This window comes from Octodon degus, unplaced genomic scaffold (genome assembly GCF_000260255.1).
Source record: "Octodon degus isolate 3935 unplaced genomic scaffold, OctDeg1.0 scaffold00066, whole genome shotgun sequence".
Taxonomy (NCBI): domain Eukaryota; kingdom Metazoa; phylum Chordata; class Mammalia; order Rodentia; family Octodontidae; genus Octodon; species Octodon degus.
Genome location: NW_004524642.1, coordinates 411518 through 424542, shown reverse-complemented (window position 1 = coordinate 424542; position 13025 = coordinate 411518).

Here is a 13025-nt window from a genome sequence, read left to right as displayed (position 1 = left end):
TTTTTTTATTTTTTTAAATTTTATTTTATTGAGAAACAAATAGCAATGAGACAGTTGCAAAACTGATTAATAGGACAGTTTCAATAATTAATACATTGTACATTGTTATCTTCTTAGTGGTTATCCATAGTACAAGATGCAGACAGGATATCCTGTCCAAACACTATTAGAACAAATCTTTCTTACTTTACTCTCTTTAAAGTAAATGTCTGTACATGACAAATTCTTTACTTATTACTCTAGATTTTCATGTTAGTTTTTCTGAAGTATCTAAAGTTGTTATTTTTTCAGGTAATTTTTTATTGGCTATAAATCAGTTTTATATGTTTCACATATGTTAATGCATTATAATTTATTTTTTAAAAAGAACATCTTTTTTTGGCATACACCTGTAATCCTAGCACTGAGGAGGCTGAAAACAGGAGGATCACTATGAGTCCGAGCTACATAGTGAGATCCTGTACCACATACATTAAAAAACAAAACAAAACAAAAAAAAAAAACCCCAACATCTTGTTGTTATGGGGGGAGAAAACTACTGATGTGCCTTCCTCATAGAGAAACAGTAATTTTCATGCATCATATTATTTTTAGCACCTTTCCTTGAAGCCGATCCTGGTGAGCCACCTCTGAACTTTGTCCATATATGAACAGGCTGGAGACATTGGCAGTTGTGATATTATGAACTGTCAAAACTCCATGCAGTGACAACTTAGGTGCCCAGAATTGGATGTAGATTATGTTAAACTGGAAGTGTTTAGGACTCAGCAGATACAGAAAGGAGCCTTCTTGGAATTTTGATTTTCCAACTAAAAGCGCAAATTCCTACGAAATAAACTTATTTCCTTTTAGGCTTAGTTTTTACTACTAGGAAGGGACTCAAGAATAAACTTAAGCATCTGTAAATCAAGACTCCTGGTGGAATTTTATGACAGTGGAGAAGAGAAAAATAAAACAAAAACATTTGCCCTGTAATGAATAAACATCATCCCAGACTGTTTCCTGCTTTCTTTCCAACAGAGCTGCTTTTTCCTCACTCTTATTTCCCTATTAATTTATCACATAAGATTCTATGTTTTACAATTTATCAAGGTATTCTTATAAATGCTTTTCTAATTTTTTTCTTTTATCTATCTGTCTTGTCACAGTATAGTGTGCAGACTTTCAGGAATTTAGATGAAGAAATCAGAATAAAGGTTTTGTTCCTAAGAACTGCATATTCTTTTCTGACAATGATTGCCGTACAACTTCTTAATACATAATATGATGTAGCATATACAAGATGACCAGTCCGATTCTACTGTGGAATATACTGACAGATGCCGGCGGCCATGCGGTCTTAGGCTCAGTGCACTGTGCTAAGATGTGCTTTATGTCTGTTATCTCATTAGATCGTCGTAACCCTCCTACCAGGTAAACCATAGAATGCATCCTGCCTGCTGTGTTCTAGGCACATTTCTCACTGCGTACCATGCCACCCACCAAATAATCACAGGATATTGCGATGAATCATATACCTGTGCCATCACTGATGTGTTACAGTTGTGTTCACGTGACATGGATAATTTAATGAACAAATACAACATCTCAGGGTTATTCAGTGGTAGAGCCAAATTTCAACATTATGAAGCTGACCTACCGACTCGATATTCCTCACCATGATGTTTACTGCAAATGAAGATAATGGTCACTAAATCTGTTCTTCTTGCTTCTCTGCAGAGTGCAAGTAAAGATAAAGGTAAGCAGCTGATCAGAGATCACACTGGGAAGAAATAAAACTGTACTCAATCCAGTCTGAATCCAAGCTTCGTGCTGCGGTTTGCTTTGTTTTCAAGATCCCTATGTCATAGCTCTTACATGCACACTCATGCTCGCTAAAATAAGCAGTCGGGCTTTGGCAGCCACAGACTTGATTGTATGTAGTTCTGTGAAGATACTGTAAAATCCACAACATTTCCGAAACAGTTTTCTTCCTACATCTTATATGTCTGCTTTGGGAATCAAACAAAATGATGGAAACTCCCCAGTCTCATAAAGACTTAAGTAACAAGTTATTTTGCAAGAAAATTTTCACAAAACAATGTTTTGGGCAACAGTAGTCTTTTTATTTTCTAGTGTTACTCATTTCCTGTAGGAAAAATAAATAAGTACTCTAAGATTCAAGAAGAGCAACTTTGCTAGAGAGCAGCTGGATTTTGTTTTTAACTTTATGTATTTGGTACAGAGTCTCACTATGCAGCTCAGACTCATGGTGATCTTCCCATTTCAGCCTCCCCAGTGCTGGGATTAAAGTCATACACCATCAAGCCCTGACTTGGTGGCCAGTTCAGCACATCCAAGGTGGGGCTGGCACTGCATGACATATCAGAGATCGAACCCGGGTCCTTGTGCTTGCCTAGGCAGACACGTAGACCACTGAGCTGTCTCTGTGGCCCCAGCAGCTTGATTTTTAAATCTTGCCTTACAACTTATATTTTAGTTAGCTTGATTAACTTTAGTCTTCCCCAAATGCCAGAAGGAGCTTTAGAAAGTGAGGATCGTGTCTTCCGTGTCTTGCATTCCCAATGTAGATCTTATGTACCTGTCTCTACCTGCCTGGCTCTCATTTCAGGCATAAGCTTCCCTGACCACCTGTGTTCTGAAACTTATGCCTCCTCAATGTTTCAAGGACCACTTTTCATCAAGCACACCCTCTCATGCATCTCTCATCCGATTCTCCCCAAAAGCTTTATTCATGCTGCACAGTAAAAGCCAAGACTTAGAACTCTCTCAACTAGCAAGTGGTATTTATCTTCTGTGAAGGCCAAGACTCTTGAAAATGATGTATTCTGATCTCCAGTTCTAATGCATTTATTGCTCAACATATTATAGTTTGACTTTTTTCATAACAGTTTAATAAAACTCCAGTTATAGTTACATGATTATTTGCAACCATGTTTTTACTATATGAGATTGATGAATACTATTCAGTTCTTACTATTGATGATTGAACAACTTTCTCTTCTGTGTCTGAATTGTGAAACAGATGAGAAATGGAGAGTGGGCTTGCAAAAATGGAGATTAAATTGCCAGCATGGACAACCATAATACCCAAGTTGAAGGACATGGGTCATTTGTGTGACCAGATAGACTTTCTGTCACTGCAGCAATCAAATATATCACCTAAGATGTGGGAAGGAAGCTTCTCTAGGCAGAGAATGAATGGGAGGGTACCTATCTGGAGGCTCCGTCTTCCAACTTACCATTCTTATTCATTATGTATGAGTGGTAAAGGCAGTGATGAAAGCTAATGAAACTAGGTTATTTTCACTCATCCTCTACAAAATTCAACTCAAAATAGGTCAAAAACTGAAATGGAAGAAGTGAAAGCTTGAAACAGCTAGAAGAATATGCAGAGGAAACATTTTAAGATACAGACACAGTTGATGTCCTGAACAGGACTCCTGTGCCCAGGATAGAATAAGAAACAGTGGATGAAATCATGTATCAAATTTAAAAGCTTTCATACAACACAGAAAGTAAAGAACCAACTGTAGAATGGGAAAATATCCTTGTAGATACTTTCCTTGATAAGTAATAACAAGAATATATAAAAATAATTTAATAATCAATAACCAGAATACATGAACATCTCAACTAAAGAACATCAAAAAAAGTAGTCTAGTCACTTATGGGGTGAAAGAACTGAACTGACGCTTCACAAAAAGAGAATTACTGGTACAAATGACCCATAATTTTATGAAAACATTTTAAGCATCTTAATCACCATCGAAACAATAACTGAAACTTCCCTGAGATTCCATTTGGCCCAGTCAGAAGGGAAATCAGTATGGATGTTTCTTGAATAACTAAAAATTGAAACAACCCATGACCCAGCCACCCCACTCCTCTGCACAGGCCAAGGGAATTGGAGTCCGTGCGCTCCAGAGATGTGACACTCCTGTAGGTGCGTGCATTTCACAATAGGCAAATTAATCAGCTTACATAAATGTCAGTGGGTGGATAGAGAAAGAAAATGTGGTACAATACACAGTATAGTACTGCTCAGCCATAAAGAAGATTGGAATCGTGTAATTCTCAGAAATATAGAATTTTATATCCACATATTAAGCAAAATAAGATACACACAGAAAGGCAAGTTTTGCAAGTCTTCTCCAATATGTGGAGTCTAGAAACAAAAGTAAATATGACATGAAAGTAGATTATTAGAGGAAAGATGGAGTGTGGGAGAAGAGAAGGTTTAGGGTGGATTATAGAGAACACAGAGATGACCGAATTATGTAATTTGCATGTGTGCAAATATCACAAGACATTAAATTAAAAAAAATTCCAGATAAGCTAATTGTTAGAGACAGAAAGTAAATCACTAATTTTTTAGGACTTCCTGGAATAGGGTCGGGGCCTGGTGTTTGACTGCTGATGAGTGTGGGGTTTCTTCATGACGACAAAAATGTTTCAAAGTTCAACTGTGGTAATGAGTGTACAGCTGTGTGAATACACTAAGCCATTGAAATGTAAGCTTTTACAGATGGAGTGTATGTTATGTGAAATGCAGGCCTATAAAGTGTGAACAATTTCAAAATGAAAATTTCATAATTGTTGTTTGTTTATATTTTTAGAGATATTACACTGTTTTTTATTTAAACTTGTTCTTAAAAATATCAAGATACATTTTCCTTCTTTATGCAAGATAACAAATAGTTAAAATATTAATGATTACAAATATTCACTTATACACTATATATATATATATATTTATACTTTAATGGTAGAACTTTGTAATGTTCTTATATAGAAGAACAGATATTTCTCTAATTATAGAAATATTTACTGATTTTTCTGAAAGGTGAATTCCTTGAATGTTAAAAAATAATGATTATAAAATGTATGTTTAGATATTTATAAAGTTTTAGTCTGATATATGTGAAAATCATAATTGTTTCTCATACTGCATTGACTACAGTATAAACTATCATAGTTTATAGCTGGTATCTTGCTGTAAATGTCAGATTAATGTTTCAGATTTCATTATCGAAAGAGTGCAGGGGAAGGACAGCTTTTGGAGAATAAATTAAAATAATAGAGATAATTTTGGAAAGGTAAAAACAGGGCAGTGATGTACTCGCTCATTGTACCTTTTTAATATCATATCTAGAATCTTAGCTAGTGAAATGTCATATGAAAGGGAAATAGCATGTATGGAGAATGGGAGGGAGAAAAATATGTGTTTGTGCTGAATGTGGTGGCACACACATACAGTCCCAGCACTTGGGAGGCAGAGGCAGGAGGAGCTCCTTGAATTCTAAACCATCCTGGGCTACACAGTCCATTTACGGCAAGCAGGTAAAAATACATATTCATGGTTGACATCTGTGTCAATGGAGCATATGTGATGCCAAAAGCTAAATTTGTATAAGTAATTGAAAGAATGAAAACTAAATAAATGAAAGTTAGTTAAACCCTTGAGTGGTCAGAATAAATTTTCAGTGGCTGTAAATATTAACCTTGGGTCCCAAAGACATTTCTGTTTTCCATGCTATATTCATTTTTCTCTATGCAAGTTGAAGCCTTTATATGTAGGATATTTTTCACATAAAAATTTTATATGTTTGTAAGGTCTTTACTTTTCACATTTCAAAAGGCATTTAAAATATAGTTGCTGGCATTTGAGTTCTCTTGGTATGGTGGGACAAAGAAGAGAAACTTTCTAATAATCAACAGCGCTTATTTTCCTTTTGTACAACTCAAATACTTCTGTATGCTGCTATTAAGTTTCCAATAAAAAGTGGTCATGGTCAAAGTAATCTTGTAATGAACATACAAATAAAATCAATGTATAAAAGAATTTAACCTTTCAAAAATAGCACAGAAACACAACACTAACATGTACAGCCAGTGAAACAAATGTTGACTCTGCCATTTAATTTATGGTGGAGTTTCATCTTGAACTATTTACTGAATTTGATCTCCTTTCTTGTGTTCCAAAAATATTGATTTTCCTAGGTTTTTACTCACTTCTCAGCATGCATATCAGCAGCAGAAACAAATACCAACAGCTGTGATCTCTGTCTTCAAATAAAGACATAATTCTCAAAACCATGTGCAATGTCACAGAAAGACCGCGTAACACTAAAATTTCCTCTCAGCACACAGGGATGACTTCTTAGGAAGAGTAACTTGTGTCCCTCTGTATTTTCTCCTCAGTGCTATACTGAAATGTTGCCAAAATTTATAAACCTTCTTAGAGGCAAATCAAGCTAACAAGGATTGGAATCTTTCTTTGAGAAATCAAATATGCACCAACGTTATTCCTGGAGTGGTTGATACACAAGGTGGCAGCTGTCACTAACAAATCTTCCTGTTGTTGTATTGCAGAATCTCTTCAGCAGTTAGGACAAGATACAGCCTGATGCTCACAACAGCTGCCAAAAATTTTCACTAACTCAATATTGCTATCATCTTGGAAACAGTTTGCCCCAAGCGAGGTCAGTAAGGGAAACACAGCTCAGTCCTTCCACTAGACATATTGAGACTTGCTCTGTGTACGGAAACTTATCTCTCTCTGGGAGAAGTGAATCTCAGAAATATGCCCTCATCAAAGGGGAATTAAAGTTTCCAAGCATGAGTACTTTCAAACTTAAGCATGTTACAACAAAAATGGTAGAGAATAAAGGAACACAATGCATTTATTGTATTCCAGAGTTCCTCTTGATAAAATTATCTGGTTTCTGAGCTTCTGAGAATTTTGAGCTTTATTGTTTTTAAATCAAATGAAGCCTTTTCTATGTGCAACAACTCAGGATTTCTATTTTTCCTTCCTTCTAAAATAAGATTGCACATACTCAGTTGAGCCAAACTTCCACCTTCTGATAAATATGATTGTGACAACATTTTTAACAGTTCTTGAGAATTTTTGGCTGTTGGATGACCGAAACTGAGATGCTTCCAAGTCTTTCATCATTCATATTTTCGAGGAAGTGCTTCATTGTGTATCACAAGCTTCCCGTAACATGGATGAAAAACTCTGCAGCTTACCTTAGTGAGAAGCTGGTTTCTATTTCCTTAGAAAATTAGAAGAGACAAAAGTCAAGAAGGAGAATTTTTTTTTTTTTGTACTTTTTTGTATTTTAGAAAAAGGTCTACAGGGTGTTCAGGGTCTCACTACTAGATGAGACTCATAGTGATCTGCCTGTTCACAGCCTCCCAAGAGCTGTAAACAGGTGTGTGTCACCACTCACAGTCTAAATTGCTGTCTCAGTGTGCCCTGGGGGTGGGCTGGTATGGCAGACCTGGGGATTGAAACCCTGGCCCCTGCATCTGCTTGCAGGTGCTTTAATCTGCTGAGTTATTTGGCCAGCTCTAAGTAAGAGAAATATCGAAACAGTAAGGTAGTAAAACATGGAAGCAATTCACGTGGGCCCACCATGGACATAGTTGAGCATGGTTAGAGACAGGGGATTAAGTTAGAGCATGTTCCAGTGTCTACATCAAAATGCAGACTCACAGATTTATTCCTTGGTCATTTGGCAAAGATTTGCCCTATGAAAGTTTCTTTTTCATTTGATATTAAAAATCAACCAATAATCTGCTTTTGTTTGTTTTTTGATACACAGTCTTGCTACTCAGCTCAGACTCATAGTGATCCTCATATTTCAGCCTCCCCAGCATTGGGATTACAGGCATTAGCCACCACTCTCAGTTTTAGGGCCTGCCTGGGATGCAATACTGGGGATCAAACTTGGGCTCTTGCACTGCCAGGAAGGTGTTGAGCTATCTCCCCAGCCTCAACCAGTAATATTTAATGAATCACATTTTAACTCTCCACCAAAGAACTTTCTTTACATAGTTTTACATCCTCTAAAAATCTGTGAGTCTCTGCAAGGAGTGATAATGTCTCTAGAAACCTTCAGCTCCACTCTCTATCTTTATGTGGAAACCTGCCAAGAACACTTTGGAAATTTTAACATGACCAAAATGAATGTGTAAGAACTGGTAATTTTGCACCCTGCTTCCAAAGCATCCCAGTTCATACAAAACAATGCTATTTCAATGGATATTTATTTGTAATTTAGATTGTTTTAAAAATGTATTTGATTTTTACAGGGTCTCACTATGCAGCTTAGACTCATAGTGATCCTCCTGCTTTCAGCCTCCCCAGTGCTGGGATTGCAGGCCTGTGCCACCACTCCCAGACTCTGTGGCTAGTTCAGCCTGCCCTGGGGGTGGGATGGCATGCCAGGAATAGAAATCAAGTCACTGCGTTCTACCTAAGCAGATGCTTTATTCCACTGAGCTATCTGGCAAGCCCATAGAAAGATATGTTTTCTCACCCGAGTAGTAACTACCCCTTGCAGTCAATTGACAGACGCCTATGTGCACGGTCTCTAAACATCTGTATGTTATCCAACTTCTCTGTGTTTCTGTCTTTCTTTGGAGAGCACATACTTAGTTTTTTTTGTTGTTGTTTTTTCTTTGTTTTATTGAGAAATATGAATGAGACAGTTTCAAAGACAATTAATAGGACAGTTTTGATAATCAATACATTGGACATTGTTATCATCTTAGTGGTTATCCATAGTACAAGAAGCAGGCAGGTTATCCTGTGCAAACACTATTACTACACATCTTTCTTCTCACTGAATTAAGTGAAAGTAACTGTATATCTATCCTATTTTGTATATACAAATAATAAATGATCTTTCCTTTGTATCCCCCTTTTCTTGTTTAGTCATGTCAGAGGTGGGTATTCTATTGGCATCTAAATACTATAGGTGTTTGAATTCAGCAAAACAATCCAACACTCTCCAGCAGTCTATAATATTAGTGGGTTAGCATCAGAAGTTATTGACTTGAGCCTTTTACAGCTCATTGTACTAATATGACTTTACTTTATATATCTTGTTTTCATACTTTCCTGCTGGATGGTTAAGAACAAGATAAAGCAAGACCTATATAACAAGAAATGTAACTTTTGTATCTGACAAGGTCAGTCAAATCCCCTCAGGATTTATCCTGTAACCCTGTACCGCACTTTGTAGATCCATTGATAGTGTCAGCCATGTGGATGAGTCATGGGCATTGCTTGACCAATTTGCTCTCTGTGAAAGCCTGAGAGAATGTTTTCTCTCCATGTGACTCTTCCCAGGCACACTATACATCATCAATCACATTCCTCTGTGGCTTCATAATCTCCTTGACCAGAAAATTTGGAGCACAACTGAGTTACATGATGTTACAGTACAGGTTCTTCTATGTCCTGTGTCTTCAGTGACCTTGAAAGGCTAAGGCCAAAATATTGGCTGACCTTGCAGCCCTTCCTTTTTTCCAATTTTGATCTGCTAACTTAGGTTGTTAACCCTCCAGAAGAGAATCTTATTATTAACTTGCAATATATGCAGTTTTGTTTACCCTGTCTGTCTAAATATCAAACATCTTAGGCATATCATGGAACAAGTATTTTCCATCAAGTATTGATATGTTGAACTTTAAGTCCTTACAGAATATGAAGGAAAAATAATTAAAAAAAACTAGAAATAAGCATTTATGTACTTTTACAAAGAAATTTAGAAATCTAACCATATACAGAATTGTAACAGGAAAGACCTGTGACATTTTTTTTCTTACTCTTGTGTCTTTTTAAAATTTATTACCCTTTTTTAAAAGAAAAAAATAAAACAACCCTTTACTTGAGAGACAGTATGGCAATAATTGGTATGTTATGACAAGAAGTACATATTTAGAAGACAAGAATGACAGGCACTCCAAGCATGATACCCCTATTGCACATCGCCATCCTTAGTGCAGCCGCCTGGCTCACGGGCACCAGCATATACAGTTAGTCAGGGTGAGAATCCCATCAGCCAATCACTAGTCTCAAAAACCTGCTGATGTCCCCCAGGATCACTGCCCCACCCATCTCATGCGTACAAATGCATGGCTTTGCCCCTGTCATGTTTCCCAGCTTTTCTCCTTGCCTTCTCATTGTCCAGTCCTCAAGTTCTTGTTTTCCTTTTATTTGTGTTGTACCTTTCTATATGTAATTCCTCTTTTGATTTCTTTTACTAGGGAGACAGTATGACATTTACACATGTGGGTCTGGTTTATTTCACTTATAAGTATATCTTCAAGTGGCATCCATTAAATATGAAGTCTTCAAGTGTATCATTCTTTATAGCTGAGTAATACTCCACTGTACAAAAACACCACATCTTTTTCAACCATTCCACATGTGACGGGCATCTTGGTTGTTTCCAAGATCAGGCTATCACAAATTGTGCTGCTATAAGTATAGGTATACATATTTCATTATGCTATGATGCTTTCAGTTCCTCCAGGAAAATTCTCAGTAGGGGGATAGCAGGCTTGAATGGGATTTCCAGTCCTAGTTTTTTTAAGGAGTCTCCACACTGACTTCCATAACAGTTGCACCAGTCTACGTTTCCACCAGCAGTGGAGAAGTGTTCCTATTTCCCCACAGCCTCTCCAGCATTTGTTGTTGGTTGATTTCTTTATGATAGCCATTCTTTCTGGGGTGAGATGGTATCTCAGTGTTGTGTTAATTTGCATTTCATGGATGGTTAGTGATGAGGAACATTTTTTTCATATGTTTATATACTTCTTTAATTTCATCCTCTGAGAAGTGTGTATTCATTTCAGATGCCCATTTCTGGATTGGGTCTAAATTTAGGTGCCCTAATGTTCTTTACTTCTTTATAAATTATAGAGAGCACACTTTGTCTGAGTGCTTATTAGTTAAGATTTTTTTGAAATTTGAGAATTGTCTTTTCACTTTGTTGGTAATTTCTTTTGACATGCAAAAACTTCTCAATAAGAGCAGGTCACAGTTGTTAATTTTTCCAAGTACTTTCCATGCAATTTGATTTTTGTTCATGAACTCTTTTCCTACCTCTATATCTTCAAGAGTTCCTCCTACTTTTTCTTCCAGGATATTTAGTGTTTCTGTTTCAATGTTCCATTCTTTAACCGATTTTGACTTTAGTTTAGTGCATGGTGGTAGACCTGAGTCAAGTTTTAGTTTTTGGCATATAGAGAGCCAAATTTTCCAGCACCATTTGTTAAAGAGACTATCTTCCAGTAAGGGTGTTTGGCCCCTTTGTCAAAGATCAGGTGGCTGAGTGTGTTCAGAGAGGCCTCCGCATCTTCTAATCTATACCATTGATCCTCAGGTCTATTTTGTTGCCAATACCATGCTGGTTTTATCACACTACTAGCTTTGTAGTATAATTTCAAGTCAAGAACGCTAACGCCTTCTGCTTTGTCTTTGTTGGCCAGGATTGCTTTTGCTATTCTAGGTCTTTTTAGGTTCCAAATAAATTTTAGGAATGATTTCTCTAGGTCTGGGAGGTATGTTGGTGGTAGTCTGATAGGGATTGGATTAAATATGTGCAGCAATTTTGGGAGTATGGCCATTTTCGCGATGTTGGTTCTTCCTATCCAGGAGCAGGGAATATATTTCCATTTTCTGAAATTCTCTACAGTCTCTTTTACCAGAGCACTGTAATTTTCCATTTTCCATGAAAAGTTCTTTGATTTCTTTAGTTAGATGAATTCCAAGGTATTTCATTTTTCATGGGGCTATTGTAAAAGGTATTGATTCTCTAATTTCCCTCTCAGTGTGTTTGTTGTCTGTGTAGAAGAATGCTATTGACTTTTGGGTATTGACTTTATAACCTGCTATGCTACTGAATTTATCTGTGATTTCTACTAGCTTCTTGGTGCAGTTTTTTGGGTCTTCAAAGTGAAGTATCATATCATCTGCAAATGAAGATAATTTCACTTGTTCTTTACTTATTCTTACTCCTTTTATTTCTCTGTCTTCTCTAATGGCTCTAGCTGATGATTCTATAACTATATTGAATAGGAGGGTTGACAGAGGACATCCTTGTCTTGTACCAGATTTGAGAGGAAAAGATTTCAGATTTTCCCCATTGAGCATTATATTAGCCATTGGTTGTCATAGATGGCCTCTATCAGATTGAAGTAGAGGCCATTTGTTCCAATTTTTTTTTTGTTCTTTTTTTTGTTCCAATTTTTTGTAGGACTTTGAACATGAATGAGTGTTTGACTTTATCAAAAGCCTTTTGTGCATCAATTGAGATGATCATGTGGTTTTTAGATTTTGCTCTATTGATATAGTGTATTACATTTATAGGTTTTTGAATATTGAACCATCCTTGCATCTCTAGAATGAATCCTACATGGTCGTGGTGTATGATCTTCTTGATGATTTGCTGTATTCTATTTGCTAGGATTTTGTTGAGGATTTTTGCATCTATGTTCATGAGGGAGATTGGCCCGTAGTTCTCTTTTTTAGTTGCATCTTTCCCTGGTTTTGGTATCAGTATAATACTTGCCTCAAAGAAAGATTTTTGTGAGAACTCTTTCCTTTTCAATTTCATTGAAGAGTTTGAGGAGTGTAATGATTATGTCTTCTATGAATTTCTTGTAGAATTCAGCTTTGAATCCATCAGGACCTGGACTTTTCTTTGTCAGCAGACTCTATCATATTTCATATTTCATTGGCTATTATTGGATTATTGAGAGTTGTTATATCTTCTTGATTCAGTTTTTGTTATTTGTAACTTTCTAGGAATATGTCCATTTCTTCTCTGTCTTCTATTCTGTGAGAGTAAGTATTTTCCAAGTAGCTATTTATAATCTTCTGAATTTCCACTGGGTCTGTGGTAATTACACCCTTTTCATTCCATATTGCTTGTATTTGAATTTTTTCTTTTCTCTTTTTGCTGAGGTTAGCTAGGGGCTTATCAATTTTATTGTCTTTCAAATAACCAGTTTTTTGATTCGTTAATTCTTAGAACTGTTTTCTTCATCTCATTTGAATTAATTTCTAGTCTAATCTTTTTTTCCCGTAATTTTATTGAGAGACAAATAGCAATGAGACAGTTTCAAATTGAATTGGTAGGACAGTTTCAATAATTAACACATTGCATACTCTCTTCCTAGTGGTAATTTGCTGTACAAGATGCAGACATATATCCTATTTA